Genomic DNA, 22,794 nt, shown 5'->3' on the forward strand with positions numbered 1-22,794 from the left:
AAAAAAGCATGAATGGCTGCAGCCCTGTGCTTGACTCGCAGCTTTCACACTTGCTGCAGAGCTGGCCTCCTGCTTCTGAACCCAGTTCTGGAAGGTGTTGCTTTTTGAAAAGAAAAATAGAGAGAAAGAAAAAAAAAAAAACCACCTTAAACACTTAATAGTAAACTCCTTCAAAAGAAAACTTGCTTCAAGCCAAAAAACATTTGCCACGTTTCAACTAAATGTGAATTTTCACAATGCTGTAATAAACACCTCAATATGGGGGTTTCAAAATGAGAATGCTGAGACAACTTTGCTCCAAGCAGTTCAAAAAGATATATATAATATATAACTTTTTTTTTTTTTTAAAGAAAAATCAAACTACCCCAAGGAGACATTTTATGGTGCTTCATAAAAAAAAAACCCAAAACACACAGAAAGCTAAATGAAAAGCCATGGATTCATCTGTTGCCCATCAGCCCAGTCATGCAGGAGGATGTAGACAGGAGCAGGAGTCTCTCCCCAGAACCAGATCGCAGGTCTGGGCGCTATTGCCGCAGGTTCACCTGGGAGCACTATGGGAAGGAAGCATTTCCAGGAGAGAGAAGTGGTCTACCACAGAAATGCTTTTGCAGAACCTACCTGGCCATTTTATCTCCTCTAGACTCCAGCCAGGGTTCCCGTGGACTGTGTGACACACAGCGCTGATTTCTCAGCCCAACACCTCCTTCCCTGAGCACCACACCAAGTGGAGCCTGCCACAGCTGTAGGCATTGGGGTGGCTCCAGCCAGGCTCTCCAGCATCTGATAGCGATGGCGTGAGCCATCCGACATTCCTTGGACTGGAAGAGTCTAACTTCTTGACTGCTCAGGTGTTGAATGGCTTTTCTTGTGTTTGGGCTGGTGCCTAAGGTGAGATCCTGAGAAAGCAGAGCTCTGGGTGTGAAGCGTGAGCACATCGATCTTTTCTCAGGGCCAAGTCGGGCTGCCTGCTTTGCAGACACCTGCCGATTTGTTTTGGAACGTACAAAAATGCCCTTAAATCCAATTTAGGCATTAAGGGGAAAAAAAACGTGAGTGCCATACGGTAGCTTTGCAGCCCCAAAGGTGTCCACAGCTCCTGAGGGGACAGCGCTGCTGCCGTCACCAGTCTAAAACTAGTGTCATGGTGCTGCCAGCTACAGCATCCCTGCGGAGATGAGCAGTGGGACTGCACTGCCAGGGGGGCCGACTTAGGCTGGTTTTAATTCAGTCCAGCTTCCTCGTGCCATCGCACATAGAATGGATTGGGAAAGCTGCAGCCAGAGAACAACTCGCGTTTCTGCAGGGGAAGAGACCAATGTTTGGGACCGCAGCCATGAGTTAGCTAAACTTGTCCAAATAAAAGGGGAAAAAAAAGCTACTTACGTTGTTTCCCCAGCCTCAGAGCAATACGTTTCCCTAGGATCAATTCAAACATAACAGGTTGCTGTGTTCAGAGCTAAAATTAATCTTACACCAGGAGAATGAATTAAAAAAATGAAGAGCTTGCTGCATTCATTGCTAAAAAAATTAACCTTGTACTGAGAGCTTCCTTTTCTACTTTCCAACTGGCCACCTTGCTTTCATTCAAGGAAAGCCCAAGTCAAAATGTAAAACCGTTTCCAGGTGGTTTTGGTTAAGGCAAACAAAGAGCCGTGAATTGTGTCAGTGCCTGGTTTCAGGCATGGCAGAAGGTGGAGGATGAGCCAGAAAGAGAGAACCACTGCTGCTGAGATACAGCCACTGGCCTAATTAGGTGGAATAGCTATTAGCAATTCCACCTAATTAGATAATTAGATTAATTATCTAATTAACTGAGATTGTTGTTAGACAAAGGCAGGTAGAGCCTCAGAGGTGATAAGGAAGATATCAGGGCAAGGTTACTCTGTGATTTATATTGATTTCTTTAACAGTTCAAGAACTCCCCTGGTTCCCACATTTATTTACCCTAGTCTCGTTCCTCCAGGGTTGTTTTAAAGTGATTAAAGCAGGGAAGGGGGGGGCCCTGTTTTTTTTAAAAATAGAGGTGGGAAAAAAAAATACAATTTCACTGCAAGTTTCCTCCATGCTATTGAAAACTCAGGACTCGGCAGAGGGGAGAAACCAGACTGGGCAGGGGGATGCCTTGTGGACAAGGACTGCCTGTCCTCCCCCTCTTCTTGTGCTTGGATTTTGCTGCACATCCTCCCCACAGACCTTTTTGGCTACCCAGGTTGTTTGTCTTTAGGGAAAGAGACAACATGTGAACTAATGATGCACCAGCACCGAACGGTAGCTGTGGTCCTGGCAGATTTTTCTCCATCGCTTGTTCTTTGCTTGCAGTGCTGGTGGGAACCACAAGCCAATTAAGGAGGCCTCGCTGCGGTAGACGCGGCGTAAAAGTAGCATTAGAGCATCCTGCCCCAGAGACCCGGCAGTCCTAGATACCCAAGGGCTAGCGCAAGGCAGGTTTGCAAGTTTAATAAGCCAAGTCCTCCTCACTCAGGCATGAAGCTAATATTATGCCAGGCAGGCCCGGGTGAAGGAGGCACAGGCGGAGCCTCTGGCTTCCACGATTTCAGCCGCCTGCTTTGAATTTCACCATGATGGAGTCAGGCCCACAGTGGAGCCCAGATTTCAGGAGGCGCAGGAGGGCGTGCAACCAGATCAACCCTGCCCTTCCCATCCTACATCTATTGTTAGATGCATCAAGGAATTTGACCCACTTTGGGAGTTTCTGGTGGTTTTTCACATTCCATTTGTCCTTTCTGACTAACGTTTCGCGCTCGTGTGTCACAGCCCTGGCTCTGTTCCCTGTGGTGGATGTTCAGATTGCCAGAAAAAGATCCAGCTGCTGTATCCCACTGTGTTTAGAGCTTCTAAGCTCTGAGCGGATCCAAGACGCTACCCACACTGGGTTTTGAGTTGTCCTCTCCGTGTGCCAGCTCCACCTGGCCAAGCTTCTCTCCTCCAGCCGGTTGGTTGAATTCAGACCTTGCCGGCATTGCACACTCGCTCACACCGAGTACACAAGCTTTGCAGACTACAACACAATGTTTGCAGAGGCCCATAACAACTGCAATCACAGGTGGGCTCTTCCCTGAGTTTCGGAGCTCGGCTGTTGTGCTCATGCTGCAGAGCACAGCAGCATTTAGAGGTCTGGTGAGCAGGACGTCCTCAGCGCAAGGCCAGCTCTCTTGCTCACCTCCCTGTAGGAATCTTCACAAATCAGCTTGCTCACCTCCCTGTAGGAATCTTCACAAATCAGCTGTATGGCAGAAGAAAATGGTTTACACACCTTGTCGAGAGCTCAAAGGTGACTTATGGTTTATCTTCTCTAGCTTTGGTTGGTCCTGCAGCTGAACTAGCCCTTTCCCGCTACAAATGCCTCACCATCACTTCCCCTAACTTCTCCTGTGTACCTCTGAGGTTTCTCTTTTGTACGCCCTCATAACACTCAACTTCTTCGTTCAGCCTTAATACCTGTATATAATAATAGCTTAATAACTTTATAATAGCTCCAGCCCCTCTCCTGAGAGGTACAGAAATAAACTTGCCTTTCCTATTTGCAGAGACTACATTAACAGATCCATTATTGGTCAAACCAGAATCATTACAATTATTAGCACTCATTGCCCCGCTCCAGTGAGTGTGCCTTGGCATCCTTTTCAGCAAGACGCTCCACCCAGGCCCGCGGAAGAGCTGCAGAGTACAAATGTCATGCTGGTGCCTTGGGTACCGCGTGGGGCTGGGCAGGCTGTGCCCCACCAGGCACAGGGCATCGGGCTCCCGCTCTCCTGCCTGCATCCCCCACGCCCCAGAGGCCACGGCCACGATCTCAGGCAGGAGAACTTGCTGTTTCCTAACAAAATGTTTATGTCTCCACGGGAGCTAAAGGGTTGCAAGCGCAGACCAGCCACATCTCTGCGAGCAGCTGTCCATCTGTTAAGAGTATTGGAACAAGCGACTTTCAAAGCCAACAGACACTTTTTCGCAGAGTTTTTCCACTGTAGAGAATATCATGAAAACTTCTATTTTCTTGTGTCATATTACTGGTAACCAAGAGAGATTTTTATCATTTTCAACAAACTCTGAAACCCATCCCAGGCCTTGGGGAGGGAGCTCTCTTCAATCAGCCACAGGACACGCTGCCCGGGGAGGAGAAGACTGGTCCCCAGCAGCCCCGGAGAGTCACCTTGCCTCCGGAAAAACTTCCCCAACAGTTTTGGCCTCCTTGGAAATCTGTCACCAGTGTGCCGAGGCTGTCCTCCATTAGCCAGCAGGACGGAGGGAGACCACAGGCTGAGAGGAATGAATGTAAGTCATGCCCAGCAGCAGACTTCTAATCCCTATCACACAATCTGGGTGTTCTGCTACTGTTTTCATCCGGTTCAACAAATTTGCAGGAATCGGACTGCAAGAAATCAAGCTACTTTAACTTAAAGCTGGAGGCTGATCATCCACAGAATCTAGCAGCATTAATGTGCTGATCACACTTGGTACTGAAGGGCCCGGCTGGGCAGTTGTTTCATTTTCGGGGCTTGGAAATCAAGCAGTGCATCTCACTGCAGCCCCAGAGTTCAAACCCCGAAGGACAGTAAATCAGAGAATGGCGCACAGGCAGCGCATTGACACTCCTCAGCATAAATATCAATTTTCACACTGTGGTCAGGTTCTGTAAGTGTGGGGAATTGGTGTGGCAACGGGATTTTAACAAGGTCTGGTTGCGATTAATCCCTTTCTAGGCAGTTCCTCTAAACGACTCGATTCCTTGTGATCACTCAGTGATTACGAGACTAAACCAAACTGTGAGGGACTGCAATGAACAGTTGCATGAAACTATCCAAGTCTGGAAAACAAAATTACTTGCTGGGAATTATTAAAACATCACAAAACCATGGAACTTACCTGAAACGTAAGGTATATTGGAATGGGTAAGAAATATCATATTGCAATTAATGCCATACAGGACACTACAGGAGGATGGAGCCTGCCTATGAAAGAGCATTGCAACGCTGCAGCAAAGCCCACAGCTGAGCCTGGCCACTGCAGAGCAGCTTGTGCTGGGCTGCTCCCGGCCACGCTGCCGTTCGGTGGCGGACACCTATCCCGGGCGCGGGGAGGTAGGAAGCAGCAGCAGCCCCAACAGGACGAGATAAAGCAGAAGTCTACAAATAAACTGAAGTCAGTCACTCAAGTTCCTGCTCTTACATCATCCATCCTCTTGCTTTTACCCCTGCGGCAGAGAAGATTCCCTGCCCAGAAGGCAGCCTGGCCGCTGCCAGAGTACACTGGGAAGAGGGAGAGAAAGTTTGCTTTGCAGGGGAAGCAAACGCCTTCCTCCAGCCGATCTCCATCGCTCTTTATCTGCCCACAGCTGCTCACAATCTGGCCCTGCAGATAAGGAAGGCAGCGCTCCCCATCCTTCCCGTTCCTCCAGCCGGTGAGGTCTGGCAGCTCCACATTTTCTGGAGCTGGGGACAGCAGTGCCGCGCGGCGGATGCGTGCGGGGCCAAGTCCCACGTCCTGCTGTGGTGTGGCAGCCGGCCACGGGGATGGAGGGCAGGGCACAGCATGGCAGCGCAGGCACACGGGCTCAGTGCACGTCTGCTCTGACCCCGCAGCCCTCCCCATGCTCCGGGAGGGTGGCGCAGGCAGGGGCTGGTCTGGATCTCTCTGCTCCCTTCCAGATCCATCCCTCCTCTCCATCCTTTTCACCACCCCCTCCCCGGCTGTAGCAGTAACTCAGTACCTTCCTTTCTTCCAGCTTAGCAGTATGGCTCTTTCAAATGCATCCACTGTGAAAGCGGCCAAATTCATGCCAGGTGTCCACACAGAGGCTTAACCGGAGGGACGCTTGGGATGGATTTAGCCCATTACACAGCATGTTAATCATATTACTGCCGAAACCTGACGCAGTTCCCAAAGCACAAGCTGACGAATCCTCCCGGAGCCCGGCGGGCCTCGGAGCCTCGTTCCAGCATGCCAGAGCTTCTTTTATTCATTAATCATATTTGCTTAATAACCTTGTATCTCTCCAGCGGAGAGAACTGCCAGGCACAGTACCACAAGGTAATTGTGGGATGGCTCTTCTGCAGAGCTGGAAGTACCGGCATTTTCAGCCGGTGTCTGTGGCACAGCTCTGTGGTAATTCCTCTCCCTGGCCTCAGCCGCAAGGGCATGGGAAGGGATGCAAAGCCCTGCAGATGCTAGGTACCTTTCTGACAGCACTTCTCCCTCAATCTGGCAGCAAAGTTTATGACAGTGAATTTATGATGCTCTGGGTCTGAGCTGCCTCTTGATTGACAAGCCCACGCGCCGCAGCAGCATGTTTAGTGCAGGTAATTACTGATGATGTCAAGGAAAAGATTGCAGAGAAGATCCTGTACGCAGCCTGTTAATTGTACCTGTTCCTTTCGCTAAAAGTTTTGATAGGTGTAATCCATCAAATATGCTTTATGCAACTTTGCAGTGGTTGACTAAAGGCCAATTTTATTGCTTTAGAAATCAATGGGAGCAGCACTGTTGGGAGCAGAAGATCCCATTGGCGTTTCCCATCTCCTGTATCAGCAGCCGGTGTGCAAGAGGAAGGTGCTGATTCCAGAGCCTGATCCTCTCTGCTGCTCGCTCGCTCGCTCGCTCGCTCTGTGCGGTGTCTGCCGTCGCTGTCCTAGGAGCATTTTTTGCTCTCGTACTCTATTAAAGCCTCTGAGATTAGTGCTCATGTTGTTACAGCATGGGGTCTCACTTTGTAGCTGAGGTTCAGGAACTTCCCTTTGATTAGGCTCGTTGAGAATCAAGCTTTTTAAATATCCTGTGATTATATCACTGGAAATCTCTAACCGGCACATTTTCCAAACTCTCTGCTGTTTGCGTGATGTTTATCAATCAGCCCAGGGTTCTCCATCTCCCACTACACCGTTTCTGTACGACATCACCGGGGTGTCAGTCCCAGAGCAAGGCAGAGTGACGCCCTGCTGCAGCCCCCAATGTATTATTTTCCCCGCTGTTGATCAGGGAAGGGATTCCCAGCTGGCAAATACTGTGGTCAGAGCATGGAAGAAGCGGTGTATTTGATAGCTCGTTCCCATGCAGTGTTGTCCACCTAACCCCAATTTGGTTGCAGCCCAGCAGATGATGCACTGTTTCTTGGAGGGCCAGGGGGCTCGGAGGGGCCGGGCAGCACCTGCGGGGATGCGGGGAGCATCTGGCTGCCGCTGCTTCCTCTCTGCCTCCTCCCAGGCGAGGAGCGGTTTCACATCAGCAGCCTTGTGGATGCAGTTCAACTGCAGCCTGGGCCAGTTTTAAATCAGCCCCAGATGGGCCATCTCCTTCTTCCAGGGGGTGGTGAAGCCACTTTAAGTCCTGCCAGCCTCAGAGGTGCTGGGTGAGGCCCCGCAGACTGGCAAGATGCAGCTTTTACCTGGCGTCCTGCGTGCTGTGAGCCCTGCAAGCTGCTTGTTAATCCTCATGAGATGGATGATGAACTGCATTCATTTCCAGTTTACAGATGGAAAAATGAGAGAGGACAGGCACCCAGGGACACCCGGCGACCACACGTGAGGGGTGCTGCTCAGGGCACAGCGAAACGCTCCTTCACTCCTCCTCCTTGGCTCATCCCACCGGAGCAGCACATCCCGCTCCGACGCAAAGCAGAAATGATGCTGACGGAGTACGACGGGAATGTCAATGCTCTTCCCATCAATGGCACACGGAGACCAAGGAAGGCATATGTGTCTGGAGCTGTGTCACTCTTCTTGCTGAAACGCACCCGTTCTGGAAATAGAAGATCTGGGACCTGCTGGCACATACGTATGGTGGGGAAGAACTTAGGAAATTCAATTGAAATGCTTTTAAAAAGCAAAGGGAAAGCAGCCACCCTCCCAAGACAAGGAGGCTAAAAAGTGCCTCGGCTATTGGGAACAGCTATAAATACAAGCAGGCTGGTTCTGGTGGAGTCATGATATTGTTTAATAACATTGCTGGAAGGCTAATTGTATAGTTTAAAAGCAAACTTAATAAGTAGTAACTATGAAAATGTTAGTTCTGAAGTTACAGGATTATAAGAAAGCAGACTAGTCTATGCTGTATGCTAATGCCTGAATCAACGTATTAGAGCAATAATCTGCATTTGGTCTAGCTGTATAAACCTGCTCAATATTTCAGCAGCAAGATGTTTTTGCCTTGGTTCTCACAGAGAAAAATACACTCATTTACTTCCCCGAAATAGCATATTATGATGGATGCAACTGCCAAGCTATAGCTAATGGATGTAACATGATGGAAAACATCATTATTTAGGTGTGGGAAACTGTTCTTTAGGAGTCCAGTGTCTGTAGCAACCCTGCACTCCCTGAACCTCAATTCCACAATGCATTTCAGATGTGGATTTTAAGTGACTGTTTCTAATTAGTGTATCACAGAGCCCTGTCAAAATACCTTTTGGTGAATGGCAATCATGTGTGCACAGGATTTTAAATCGGATCTAGAGAGAGGCTGTGGAACTTGACGCCTGGCCGCGCAGCAAGAAGCCGAACGTGGGGACGAGACCCAGCGCTCGTGGGTGCTGCTGGTCCTGTGCCACTCATGCCCCCGCACCCTCTTACAGCGAAGGCGCCTGGGGAGAGGATGCAGCCGGCAGCGCAGATCAGGCCGGTATTGCTACATCTGTGAGAGGCTTCTCTCAAGGGCTGTGCGTCTCCTGAGGGCCATGCATCTCCCATCTACCACAGAACGGGTACCCGAGGGCCACACTGTGGGGCTGAGATGCCTGGCACCACTAAGAGTTGTTCCTAGCTGCACAGGGAAATTGTAAGCTCCCTGGCGACGCATGGCACAGGGGGAGTGTGTCTTTTTCTGCTATTTCCTGCAGGAAAATGAAAAGGAGCGATCAAGGCATGTGAGTGCTGGGTACAGCAATATGCCCAATCAGCCCAGCTGCCACAGAGAAAATTCATTCTTGGTTTGGGGTTTCTCTTGCTACCCAGACTAATGGAGTCAGCCTGCTGCAACGCCTGCGGAGAGCTGCTCTCTGCCCACCAGGCTCGGGAACTGGCCCGTGCTGAGCTTCCTACAGCACTGGCTCACTGCAATGCTCCATCACATCACATCACATCACTCAGCCCGAGTGATGCAGGCCAGAGCCCAGCAGCCCTGGTCCAAACGCGCTTACTTGCAGCTTACACAGCACTTCCTCGCAGTGGAGGAAACCCCTCTCTGCTCCCCCAGCGAGGGCACGAGTATAAACATTTGCAGCTGGCTCCCATCAGCCACGCAGAGGCGTGCGCTTCAGGTGTGTGATAAATGTTCCTTGCTTTCTATGAATGCTTCTGCTATGTATCACAAGAGGCATCAAACCTGCCTCTCCAGCCTTAGCAGGGGCACTCCTGACGGTTTCGGCTGTGCTAGAATAACACGCTTTGCTACTTCAGTGCTCATTTGTGCTCCTGGAGGTGTACAAGCAACTCCCATTGAATCCAGTGTGTTCAAGGGATGAGTTTCCAAGCGCTTCATGGGTGCCTTAGCTGGTTTTGAGAGGTGCACAGCACCCGAAGGCTGGGTGCTTTGGGATGCTGCCAAATCATCCCTGTGCTCAAACAGGAGGGAAACTCCAGCTGTAGTTATGTGGGCTGGACCTTCTGGTCACTCGGGCTTGGCTGGCATCAGAGTGACCACCAGACCTGGCTCTTACCGATGGTGCCAGCATTGAAAGGGCACTAGCATCGTTATCTCTCATTAGCTGATTGGGAGATTAATGATAATCAACTTGTACAAAACGTCCAACTCCGGCAGTCGTGTGACTGTCACTGTCATGTATAAAGTCCTCTCTTACTTCTCCAAATTGCCCCAAAAAGCCTGGTTCATATGTAGCCTCAGTGACCACAGTGCAAAAGAAATAAAGCAACAAATAATTATTATTTTAGGATCCCAATTCTTAGATCACTATCCCTATTTCTAGCACCCACTATATGTTTTTAAGCACTTGGCACAGTCCTAACTGTTAGAGAAAAACATACCATGCTGGATCCGACAGCCTGAGAGAGGGGAGGCTGCTGCAGCTCCGTGCCCCCAGCAGGCACACGCGCAGTATACAGTACATATATACGTATACATATGTACATGGCTGGCCACACAGATTGCAGACAGGCACTCTGGGCACCCACACAAACGAAGCCAGCACCAATGGCCTCATCCTGCTCCCCTCGCTGACTGGGCAGGTTGGAAGTCCACTAGTGAGAATACATGTGTACAGGGTGGGCCACGGACCCCTCCTCCTGCCAGCAGCAAACCCAGTCTCCCATGCAAACCTTGCCAGGGAAGCCGTCACACTTGGAGCTGGCCGAATGTGAAGGCGCAGCCAGCTCGCAAGCCACCGCACGTGGCCCCTTGAGTTATCCTCGTTAGAGCTGGTACCTGTTGCAGAGCCAGGCTGGAAGGGAATTGCATTAAGCTGTTTAACAAGGAGAGCAAAGATGCCAGGAGGAGGAGATCCGTGCCGCAGCCACTGCCACCCGCCGAGCAGGGAAAGCTGCCCCAGAGGCAGCGCTCCCAGCCCGGCAGCTGGGGAGCCACGGCCACCTCCTGCGGGTGCAGCACCCACGCGGACCCAGCCCCTGCAAATGGCCCTGATGGAGGGGCCTGCACCAAACAAATGGGGACTCCCCCTCCGAGCAGTCAGCAGCACCGAGGCTGGGGCATTGTTCCTGCCATGCTTTTTGCTGGCCGGCATGCATGGAGAGGGCCTGCCTGCCCGCGCTGCTGAGCAGCTGCTTTGGGGGGTTTTGTTTGGCTTTTTTTTTTTTCTCGCTCTCTTAGCTGGGAGCTTATTGTGCATTTCCAACAGCAACCGGGTGACCCAGGTGATAATTCAGCTGCCACTTGGCCTGGCACCAGCACAACTTGGACATGTTTCAGACACCTGGCATCACACAGGGAGGCAGGGAGACAAAGGGGATCGATACCCTCTGCCCCAAAGGCAAACAAACTGCATCGATTAACTCCAGCGGCCGTGGAGACTTGCAGAAATGATCTGGGTTTCAGCAGGTCTCATGGAGACAAACTCCTCCACGTGTTTCTCTCCTTAGGGCAGTGGTTCTGCATCCCCCTGTGCCTCCTTCCCTGAGGAGAGCCATGGGGTGAGCCCCCGTTGCTCCATCTCTCAGATGTCTGAGGCCAAATGCTTCAGGAGCACACACAGAGGCAAGAGGACCCAGAAACCTGCCAGCCCCCCAGGATCAGTCCTTAGAGGAGACAAACATTAAGTATAAAACACGTTTCTTTGCCATAACCTAAATCTGAACAATGCAATTACAAGGTTTGGAGACAGATGTGCAGAGAGAGGCGGAATCTGCGCCTGTAGCTGCCAACACTTCATTTCGGCTCCAAAGCATCCTCTGTTTGAAGCGGCTGAGCGGCTGCTGGGATGCACGCACAGCTCCCGTGGCTGCAGTCCAGGGCCGCAGGCTGGGTCCTGCTTTCATGGAAATGGGTCTTGGTCTGGGGGTCTTTACACGCACATTCTCCTCCTGGGGTTCAGCTCAGGCTCAGACTCTCCCCTCCGCCCTCCCCTTCCCCACAGCCCCTCCCAGCATTTCCTGCAGTTCATGACTCCATGCTTGATGGAGGTGAGGATTTAACACTTTTCCCTAAACTGGTCACTCTGAACTGAATTCCCCTCTAAATTTTGGAAGTGCTGACATTCTCCTGGCATGGCTTGGTGGGACCCCCCCAGCCAGGCAATGAGCGAAACTCCCCAAACCCTGTCTTAGTGTTTGCCTCTAAACAGGTCACAGCCCCCTGCGAGGGGGACACTGCTTTGTAGGCCAAAATCCCGTCCTCACCAGAACCGATGTACGCACCGAGCCTGCGTGTGATACAGCCGCGTAAAATGATGAGCGACCCTTATACAAAAACACCAGGCAGGTAAGGCACTGCTCTCCCTGGGTGCACCCCAAAATGGTGCTGGGCTGGGGGTTTGGGGAAGAGGGTGGCTGCTAACTGTGGCTCCCAAGGGCCGGATCCGGGCCAGCAGTGCTGCTGGCAGCCCACTGCTGCTCTTGGGAGGTCCCGAGGGCTTTCCCACAGAGCCGTTGTGCTCCCACTGCCTTTCCCTCTCCTCTCCCTTCACCCTTACACTGTTCTTCTGGCTGCCCAGCTTGATACTCAGCCAGCAAGGACATAAGCCACTGATAAAAGGAGAGAGGCTTTTATTTATTATTCAGCCATCTCCAGGGTTTCAGCGCCACAATGCATTACCCTACTTCCCATATACATTATTTATTTCCTGGTTCAACACAGGTACAGCTAAAGTGAATATGAAAGATGTTTGAAGCCCATACACAAAAGACTAATCCAGCCCAGCTTCCCCAAGCTGAAATCCCTTCTCTGCTTAAAACCCAGACTAAAGATGAAATCCTGCTCCTGCTGAAGTCAAAGAGAGTTTTTAATAATGGATTTCAAGGGCTCAAAGCCTTAACAGATGTCTGAAGGAGTAGTGGTCCTGGATGCAGATGTCCCCTCCCAGGCAGCCCAAAGCGGGGCTGCCCAACCAGCCATCCGTTTTGGGGCAGGGCTGTCCTCGCTGCCTCCAACACAAACGATCACGAGCTCTCAGGCAGCAGTGACACCAGCATCACGAAACCAAAATGTCTTGAGATCTTGCTGCTACTTTTTTTTTTTTTTTTTTTTTTTGGCATCGAGAGTTCGAAGGGAAGCAAATTCAGGAACCGGAGATGTTCCCGAGCCTTTGGGTCACAGCCTTACTGCCATCTGCAAAGGAAGCAATCAAGTTTCACCTCAACCCCGGTGAATCCCAGGCTGGCGCCGGTGGCAGTCCCGCAGGCTGCCCGCCGCAGCAGGAAGGCAGCATGTGCCGGGCAGCTGCCATGCTGTCACCTACCCGGGCTGGCCGGGATGGGCATCGGCTCTGGTCATTAGTGCCGAGTTCCCGTGGACACCATTTCTTTAGAGAACAACGGGATTTCTTTGGATAATGACAGGATTTCTTTGGATAAACTGTGTTTCCAGAGGGAGGGGAATTTGATCCTCCACACCTTGGTCCCAAGAAGGGAATGAAAAAAGCCAGCTGAGATTATTCAGGCATTTATGTTTTGATGAAAGCCGGCACTCGCCGGGAGTTACCTTGCAGAGGAAATGCTCCTTTTTTTGTCAACCCTGCTGCAAAGGATTGACAAAGTCAGACAGGGTGGGCTTGCAGCACTCAGCCTTCAGAAATGTGCTTTGCCATCCCTAGACGTACATGCAGGGACATTGAAGGGGAGTTCCTCAGTGCAGGGACACGCTGCCTTCCCTCCCTGCCTTCTCCTACCCCTTCCCCAGGCCCTGGCACCCTGACGGGTAATTAGCAGAGCTATTAATGTACAGCATTTAGAGAATACTTAGCCAGCATTCCCAGTCCTCCTCCTGGGAGGTAAATGAGCCCCTTACCTGGGCGTCCGGGCTTGTCCCATGTGGTGGGGGCTCCCTGTCCCTTCCATGGAGGGTTCTGGGACCTCCCCTTCCCATGCCACCTCCATGCCTCACCCTGTGCCTGTCCCTGTCCCTGTCCCCTCCCTACTCATTCCCAGACTGGCTTTTGAATTCAGACTTCAGCTTTTTAATCCAGGCTTCAGCTTTGCCCAGATGCAGCAGGATCTGGGGAGATGGCCCACAGCTGCTTGCACTGGGGGTGAGCATCATGGAACCCCCCAGTCCCCTCCTGCCGAGGCCAGCTCAGAGGAGAGATGCCCCTCATGCATGTGAGGCGTCAGGCAGGGGTCAGCCACTGGCTCACAAACCCCGTGTCCCCCTCGATGCCTCTGCAGCTGCTCAGCTGGGGCTTGCTGCAGAAGCATGGTTGAGGATGGAAATTTGCTGGGCACCTCCATCCCCCACCCCTCCTTGCGGGAGGATCAGCCATGGCTCTGCAAGAGCAGGTTCAGGAGGGGATGCTGCCCCTGTTCCTGCCACCCGCTGCCCACCTGTGACAAAGCATCGCCATGCCAAGACCAGTGGCCCTCCCTGCAGCCAGCTCCTGGGGGCTGAAACCCTCCTCAGACATACAAGATCTCCCAGCCATGAGTGTTGATACAATGATTACCGTGTTTGTTATGTTAAATACCACTATTTAAACAAGTGGTGCCCTTAAGCATGGTGTTTGGGAGCCCATGTCAATATTAGCTTGTGAGCAGCAGCAAGCAGATAAGCTGGAGCAGCTGAAGACATCCTCTCCCATGCCCAGCACAAGTAACGCCTTCACCTTAACTTTCAAACCTTCTTTGATCACTTCCCACAATTGTCTTGTCGTCAGAAAATGGAATGTGGGTCTTTATAAATAACATTTGCTTTGATGTAATATCTCTACATTTTCTGCTAATAAAATGGCCTTGATTCAGCCCAGCCCCGAGCAAAGCCCATAAATATTGCTTTTCCCTTCTTAAGAGCATGCTTAAGTCCCTCCGATAGCAAGGGAAGGTGCGCACGTGCTGCGACGCTTTGCCGAACGTGGGGAGGATTCATCACAGGCTGCAACTTAACCGTGCATTTAAGTGATTCGCTGAGCTGCAGCATTAAACGGGAAGCAGCGCTCTCTTTTAACTGCCTATAAATACTATAACTTCTTCTCATAGCTGGAGCTATTTTGTAATGACTGGTGCTTAGCTACATTGAAGTTTAAAACTCTGTGGAAAAAAAAAAGCCCTACTTCAGCACATGGCTAACACAAAAGCAACATTTCTTGTCCATATGGAGAACATATTGGCTGAACTCAGCTACGAAACGACCTTTATCTTCACTCGTGAGATGAGACCAATTAAGTCGGTGGTGGCAATGCTGCCGGTGAGTTATCGCTCTCCTTCCTCGGGCAGATAAAGGTCAGGCAGGAGGCGATGCTCACTGCACGGCGGCTGGCTCTGCTACCTGTTGCCCTGAGACAACTGCGGACGCCCACGGGCTGCTGCTCCTTGCATGGCCCAGAGGCTAATTTTCAGCTAATTGGGAGATTTTGGACCCCCCCACCTCGAGCAAGATGCTGGGGAGAGGGTCTTCAGATGCCTGTGTGTATATATATGTATATATACACCCTGGCACTGTGCATGGAAGAGCTCCAGACAGAACAGCCTGAACCGAACCCCTCCTGCAGCCCTGGGGGTTTCTCCCCCCGCCGCCAGCCCCATCCCACCACGGGGCACGGCTGGGGACCGCAGGGCACACGGTGGCCTTCGAGCCGTATATCACTGCAGCCGGGTATCATGGTCGGGGCGCAGGGCAGCCGCCTTCCCCAGGGGATGAATTACAGAGCAATAAACCACGCTTGTCTCAGCAGGAGTGTTTTATGCCCACCATCAATCAGAAGACACAAACAGCTCCGTTCCCAGCAGGACTGGCAGAAAGTGAGGCAGAAATGGGTGCACAGGGGTCCTGAGGATTTATGGGGGGGTCCCGGCCGGGGTGGGAGGGCTAGGCACCTTGGCACTCCCCGGCCCCAGTGTCCCCGCAGCGTAAAGCATTGCAGCACCGGGGATGTGGTACCAACTCCTTTATTACCCGTTCGGCCTCTCTCGGTGCCTGGGAAGGGACCGGGCGGAGGCAATGGCTGTGGCCATGCTGTCCCGGCTGCTGGGCTGCCACAGGTCTTATTTAAGCCACTTGCATTTAATCTGAAGAAATGCCGACAAGCCTGGCACTTCCCAGGCTGGGGGCTCCTGGAGCTTGTACCCATGTGCCCAACGCTGCCCAGTTCAAAAATTCAAATCACAAAGTAAAAACCCAAACCTGCCATGAGGAGCCGGGGAGGTTTCGGGAGCCGGGTCCAGGGGCGGCCGGGGCAGAGGCGGGCAGCAGCCTGCCTGCAGCAGAGGCCTTGCAGGCACAGTTGTGCCAGGACCCAGCTCCCTGCTCGTCCGTTTGATCTCTAATTGATAAAAGAGCATCATGTAAAAAAAAAAAAAAATCCTCCTTGTAGAGATTTTGGAGGAAAGGAGTTCAAGATGTGCATTTGGGGCTTGCAAACCCTATAGCAGCAGTTAGATACCTAAGTGCCTTGCTGAATATGGCCCTAAACATCTGCTTTCCCATTACTTACAATTAGGAGAAAGAGCAAAATCCAAGCTAGCACATCCAAATGACTGTATCCTAAGCACAAACACCTGGACAGAGAGAATATCTCTCACCTGATACCTGCTCTCTGGTGAATTTGCATTTTCCTAATAGGCTTGTTTCACCAGTGGAGGGGAGTTGCTCTCCGAAGCATCCTGAGCAGCAAGCTGCCAGCTCGCTGGGGCAGTCAGCTCCCAACCAGCCTTCTTGTCAAGACCTTAACCAAGATGAAAAGGCAATAAAACTACAGACTTCGGTTCATTCTTCAAGAGAAAAGCTCAGATCCGATCAGCAGAAAGACTGCAAACCTGTTTCGCTGCGCTGCAAAGGGTAAAATGAGCCACAGCAGTGCAGAGTCACATCTTAACCTTGAAACCCCTCGGGATGTCCCCCTTACCTTTCTTTGGGCAGAAGAGCTGCCTCGTGCTCGCAGGCAAGCAGCAGCCCATCACCTCTCCTCCCGTAGCCCAGTCGGGCGTTCAAGCCATCCTGCCGGCCGGAGCCCGCTCCCCCTGCATCGCCAGCGCAAGCCTCACTCGTCTCCGTGGGATCCCAACGTGCACTTTTTTTTCTGCAGGAGATACTTGAAGGACATTAATAATACGGGATAACGACACAACAAAGTGCCATTCATGTATTTATGTACAGTCTTTTCCCTGGCTCCAGTTAGCTTCTATAAAGCCGTCAATTTTAATGAGCGTTTTGTTGTTACTCTAACGTCGCAGGATCTTATATCTTTTCCTTGCTCTGCTATGAAAGTTTTCCTTGCTGTTGTATAGATGTTTTTCCAAGCTAAAAATAGGATTATCTTTTTACCAATCATCAAGTCTGTCTGGGATTATGTATTCAAAGAGCGTGATATAGAGACGTGGAATAAAGGTTTAATGAATCACAAAATTGAATTCTTTAGGGGCTGGCAGCATTTTTCTGAATAAAACAACAACTTAATGTCCTACGTGTTGTACTTTACGAACTGGGACCTAAACTTATCTTGTACAAAGGAAATTACAGAGGCAATCATGGGAGGTCTTTTATTAGTATTTCTTCTCTCCCCGGCACAGAATAGAATATGAATTGATTGTCAAAGATTTTTTAAGTGCCTTTGATTGAAGAGATGATCTCTGATAAGCTGCTGGAGGAAAATAGAAGCCAACAGCTGCTCCATTTAACATCAGTTAGCCTCCAGTTCTGGCGGTTTGCTAAATAACTATTTTACATTCATAAACACATCTCTCTGTCACAGCCACGCTCGCACACACCTCCCCGATTCTGCGGAGCGCTGTGTGGTGCCAGCTATTCCGTGGTGCTGTAGGAGAAGTTAAGTTGTGATGCTGAAAACATACGCAGGTCTTTCTCCATCTTACCAGTCTGGACACTGGCATTTTAAAATACCCTGGCAGTTTCTGACAGTGCTATATCCCTTCTTAAAGTGGGGGAGAGATCGCCATCCGTGTTTTTTAGAGCCGAGGAGAGAAAAGAAGTCATTTCTTGTCTGCAATATTGTGTCTAGCAGACAACTAAGACATAAATACCAAACCTTTGCTGTTAATAAATTTTGAGGGGGTTGCTGATACCTGGATAACTCTGCCATGCTTTCCCCCAGCTTGCAGCACATTACGTCAAGTCATTGCCAGACACATTTCGTAACTCTGGTAGTTGCTTATTGCCATAAGCTGCCTTTGCCCACACGGTGCAAATTGTCTTTATTTTAACACCACCACTGCCCGTTTGCTTCCCGGGCTGCACAGTGGCTCGCAGCCCTGAGGTGCCCAGCCCCAGCGGGAGGGGACTGCCAGCTCCGTGCCCAGCTTTCGCCTTCCCAGCCTGCCAAATTGGGACAGATGTGGGCACGAGCCGCCCCAACACGCGCGTGGGTGCCGGGGAGAGAGGCAGCACGGGTCTCCGCTGCTTCTGTCACTGGCACCCGGGAGCCCTGGCCGGGGTCTGCTCCCCACGGAGAGCATCCCTGCTGCCATCTCCAGGGCGCTGCAGCTATAAAATGCATCTAAATGACCTCCACATCATCAAACAGCACCGAACGCATGGGTGTACATCTGCAATGCCTACCCTTGCTTGCAAGAGCAGCGTTACCTGAGCACTGCTATAGGATAAAAAGCCCCCGTGCCCCGCAGCCGGCGCGTTCCAGCAATGCATCGCAGGCGACTCCCCAGCCCAGTCCCGTGACACACAGCCGCCACATGCACAAGGCCACCCCGCAGATGCAGGAGCGGGACCAGGGCGGTGGCCCAGGGCAGCAGCCTGCCCCATGCCCCCGCCTCGCCTGGCTGCAAAGCCTGACCTGACAGAGGAATTTATGTCCCACAGCTCCCCTGCGAGCAGTGCCCCGAGGCACCAAAAATGAATCCCTCAGTACAGTTTTATTACTCAGTTCAAGGTGCAGTTGAAAGATGTTGTCCAACGTGGCTGTGCTTTCCTCCTCCTCCCTCCCTCCTTGTAAAGGAGAGGAGGAAAATCAAGTTGCTGGCTGCCATCGGCACCTTCCCTGCCCCGAGCACTCCCGCGCCAGACCCGGCAGCCCTTCCGCACGTGTTGCATCCTGGATTATTGGCAGCCTGGATTTGATGCTATCCTGGAAAGGCTCTGAGAAGCTCACAGGCTCCACATTTTGCACAAGCAAAGCCTTTCCCAAAGGAAACACTTAAAGGCTTATGCAAAGCTAAAAGGGCTTGTAATTATTTAGAATAGGGCAGTGGCTAAATTAGCCAAGCAGAGTCATTACCCTCTTCAGACCTTTACTGTAAGGCAGCGAGAGGATGCAGAACTCCTTGAGCTACAGAGCCGGCCAATTCGGAGGCTATTCAGCCCAAGAAACCTTTGGCTCCCAACCCAAGAGCAGCGGCAGACCACCGGCCCTGCAGAGCGGCCACCTTGGCCCTGCTAGATAGCAGAGAGGAGGAGCTGATGCTAAGCAGCTAAAACTTGCTCCAAACTGCCCTGACCTGTCCTGACCGTGTTTTGCAGAGGGTTTTGTGCCCTCTGATCCCTCTCACAGCCAACCGACCTCGCTGGGGCAGAGGTGAGCGGAGCCACTGATAAACTGGGATGCAGCCGCCCTGGGAGTGACTTTGCAGGCTCCCTCCCTCCTCTCGCCCCAGATTGTTGTGGCTTAAAAAGCCAGTGGGAAGAAATGGCAGCTTTTGGCCATCGTTCCTGATGAAGCAAGCACTTGCCAAGGCAGAACCAACTTCTTCCTTCTGCTGCAGGGTTCTTTCTGTTGGAAAACATCCCCTGGTCTATGCCTGGGACTGAGGGATCAGAGCAAAAGATGTCAGCTTGGATCTGTGCCAGAGCATCATGATCAGACATCGCTGGGAATGTTGCTATCACGGAAAACCACCTCCTGCCCAAGGGAGCAGCATGGATGGGAGTTGGACCTGATTGCTGAGGTCCCGGAGCAGGAGAAGCCATGGCAGGGACGGGCAGGGGTTTCCAGCGTGTTCAGACTGGACTCAGAGGCAGGGGGGAGGCAGGAGCGGGGAGGGGACTGTCCACAGAGGTCAGGTCTGCTCTGACCATGTCTTCCTAGCAGACAGGGAGAGTAGCTGTATTTGTACCATGGGTAAGCGTGAACTTATTGGAGAGGTGGAGGGGAAACTGAGGCAGCACCTTCTGCAACATGAATGGCTCTCAAGGTGCCGGAGGAGCATCGCTTTGGTGCCCTGACCCAGACATACGTCCCTCTTGGCAATGGCCCCAGGGAATGAACCCGCCTGTTGCTGGAGGCCAGCCCTGTGGCTCGGGGAGGCACCGCAACGGGGCCCGGGGGTGCCAGCACGGTGGCTGGGGGCACCCTCCCTGCTCTGCTGGCAGCCCAAATGTTGGAGATCCTGCGGTCTCCAAAACACAGAAACAAACCCAGCAGAATTTGGTTTCGAGGCACAATTTCACCATAATTGATATCATAAATATTAAACCAAACAAACCCTTCTGCGCCCTGCCACGCTGGGAGCACTGCCTGCAAGAGGTGCATATGGAAGCGCGGGCTGAATTTCTGAGCGCTGTAGTTATAGCAACAGGCGCTGTCGTTTATCTGCAGCAGTTATGCAACTCTCGGCTGCACCTTGAAAAGTGCAACTCGCTGCACAAAGCCTCTGAGCAGCAGCGGCGTCCAAAAACCCATGGGCACAAGTGAGAGGGGCGACTCTCAGGCATGGCACGAGCCCCTTGCTGCAACACGCCGGCCTCAGCTGCGCTGGGAGCTCCGCAGCCACCTTTGCACCGTCACCTGTGGGCACAGACCCATAAAAAAGCAAGCCCCATGTGCCTCCTCTGCTTGCACAGCCCCCAAAGTGTTCGATCGACGTTATGCAGAAACAATACGGACGCCTGCTGCCGCCCGTGGAAGTAAAGATCTCTTTGGTACCCAGCATGCGCAGGGTCAGCAAGGCACAGCGGTGTCTTTAAATGACACTTTGCTGATTTTCTCTTCTCCACAACACGCAGCCAGGCTAAAGAGCAGTTCTCTTGCCTACAACTCAGACACCCTGCTAGAAAATCAATAGTCATTTGGTGATATTCTGGCACTTGGCTCGCTGCACTGCAATGCCTTGGGAGGAGCAGCTCCAATTTGCCAGCCTCCAGAGTAAGCAAAAACCAGTAAGGGTCGGACTGGCCTTGGGCAGATACTCTTGGGCCATGTGAGGAGCACAGCCTGATAAATCTACCCGAAACTTCAGGAGCCTCATTTCGTGCCCATCCAAGAGACTGCCCCAGCCCGGGGAGCAGGCTGGGAAGGTCCCTTGGGCTCCCCAAGGCAGTGCAGCTGCATCTTCACTGCTGACCGCCTGCTTACCCTGAAAGTCCTGAAAAATGGGGTGCACACCTCGCATCAACCTCACTAGAGCCCTGACAGGTTTATATGTCAGATTTATATGAAACACATCCCAGCCTATACCAGCAACAGGTATTGCCAGGTGGCCCCAGTGTGGAACGTGGATACTTTGAGCATCTGTGGCAGGAGAACGGGCAGAGAGCTCCCCGGGGCCGGGGCCAGCACACACAGCCCTGCTCCCAGGCTGCTCCAGAAAGACTACAAGGCATGAAGGGTAGGTACCGGCTTATTTACCTTAGCTTGGCTTATTTACCTACAGAAACAGAGAGAACAGGAATTACAGAATTCAGTGAAAACAGGATCGCTGCTTCAGGGCTGGGAACCGATCCTGGATTTCTGAGTCGGCACCGGGCCAGGCTAAAGCAATGTGTTTCTGTTCACCGGCTTGACCAGGGAGCCGGGGAGCAATGAAAGGTGGGCATGACAAGCACCAGCTACTGGGTAAAACAATCGGGAAGCTTAAAATAGATGTGAGCAACTTTGAACCACAAAAAGAAAAAGCCAATGGCATCTTTGAATGAAGAACAGAAATTGCTCTTTTCTGTGAATTAAGGACAGCACCAGCAGGGCTGGATTTCAGTGGGTTTCAAAGGGCAGCAGACATATTATTTTTAAATGATAAACAAAATGCAATAGCCCGACCTCAGGAAGAGGATTGTCTGCTTTCAATGCACTCCGGTTTCTTTACTTCTTCTCCATCAGCGCAGATATATGAACTGCCACAAATCCCTGCCACCTCCCCATCTGTGTGCATTACAGCCTGAAGCACAGGACCTGCTCTGGGTTACAACCTGACTGGGAAGCAAATCCCTCCCGGAGAGCAGGAGGAGAAGGACATGACTCTTTCCCCTGGGCGCTGTCTGTGATAAGAAGAGAATTAAGACCTCCAATCTATTTCTAATGGAGAGGTTACGAGAGGGCATTTTGGAAGCAATTGAAAGGTTGGTAAAGGAGCTCGGCCAGGAAATGTATGGAGTCTCATTACCTTTTATCTTCCAAGCACATAAAGTTTGCAGAATCTCTGTTTAGGTTAGCAGGAAACCTCTGCAAGGATTATATATGCTGCTCGCATGCTTATCAAGAGAGAAAGAGCTGTGCTCTATCAGCCAGCTGTGGGGCTCGGCAGAGATAAAGATATCCCCCTGCCCAGCAGTGACTTGGGATAAATCATCCTGTCCTCACGCTGCCATTATGCCTAACCTCTGCTTGGCCCCTTCCAATCGTCACACAATTTAGCTGCAAGAGCCAAGACGAAGGAGCATGGCTGGGTCTTTTTCAAGTGTCCTAGCGCTCTCCCTGCAGTGTGGGAAAGAAGGGAGTGCTTAATTTACAGTTCAGCTATAAATGCCCTGTTCTAGATAGCCTATCGAGACCGCAGCTTAAACACACGCCCAGCTGGCCCAGCGTTTGGATCCCGTTGGTTTTTAGGCTGGATCCCACGGCTGGAGGCTGAGGGGCAGCCGGGGACCAGGCACTGGCTGGACAATACCCCTTTTTCTGCAGACAACGACCACCAGCTTCCCAGGTGTCACCATCCCTTTTTGCCTTCAATCCCGGCTGCCTGTCAGGTCCCACAGAAGGCCAGCGCGTGCTGCTGTCCCACCGCACCACCGGACACGAACCCCACGGAAACGGCTGACTCCACGACAGGCATTTCCCCCCAAGACCTCTGACAGCCCCAGACCCTCCGGGGGACGCAGAAAACCACAGGGGCCAAAGCTCAGGTCTGCCCTATTGCTATTGCAAAGAGGGTTTGCTACGGCCCAACGCGCATTGGCATTGCCAGCAGGGTTGGGATTGCAGTGTGCATGGATGTAGCACATCGGTGGACCGGCCAGGCTGCTGTCAGAGCAGCCCAGGCTTCGCGT

This window comes from Nipponia nippon, unplaced genomic scaffold (assembly GCF_047370975.1).
Source record: "Nipponia nippon isolate SJK-2023a ecotype South Korea unplaced genomic scaffold, ASM4737097v1 scaffold_9, whole genome shotgun sequence".
NCBI classification, from domain to species: Eukaryota; Metazoa; Chordata; class Aves; order Pelecaniformes; family Threskiornithidae; genus Nipponia; species Nipponia nippon.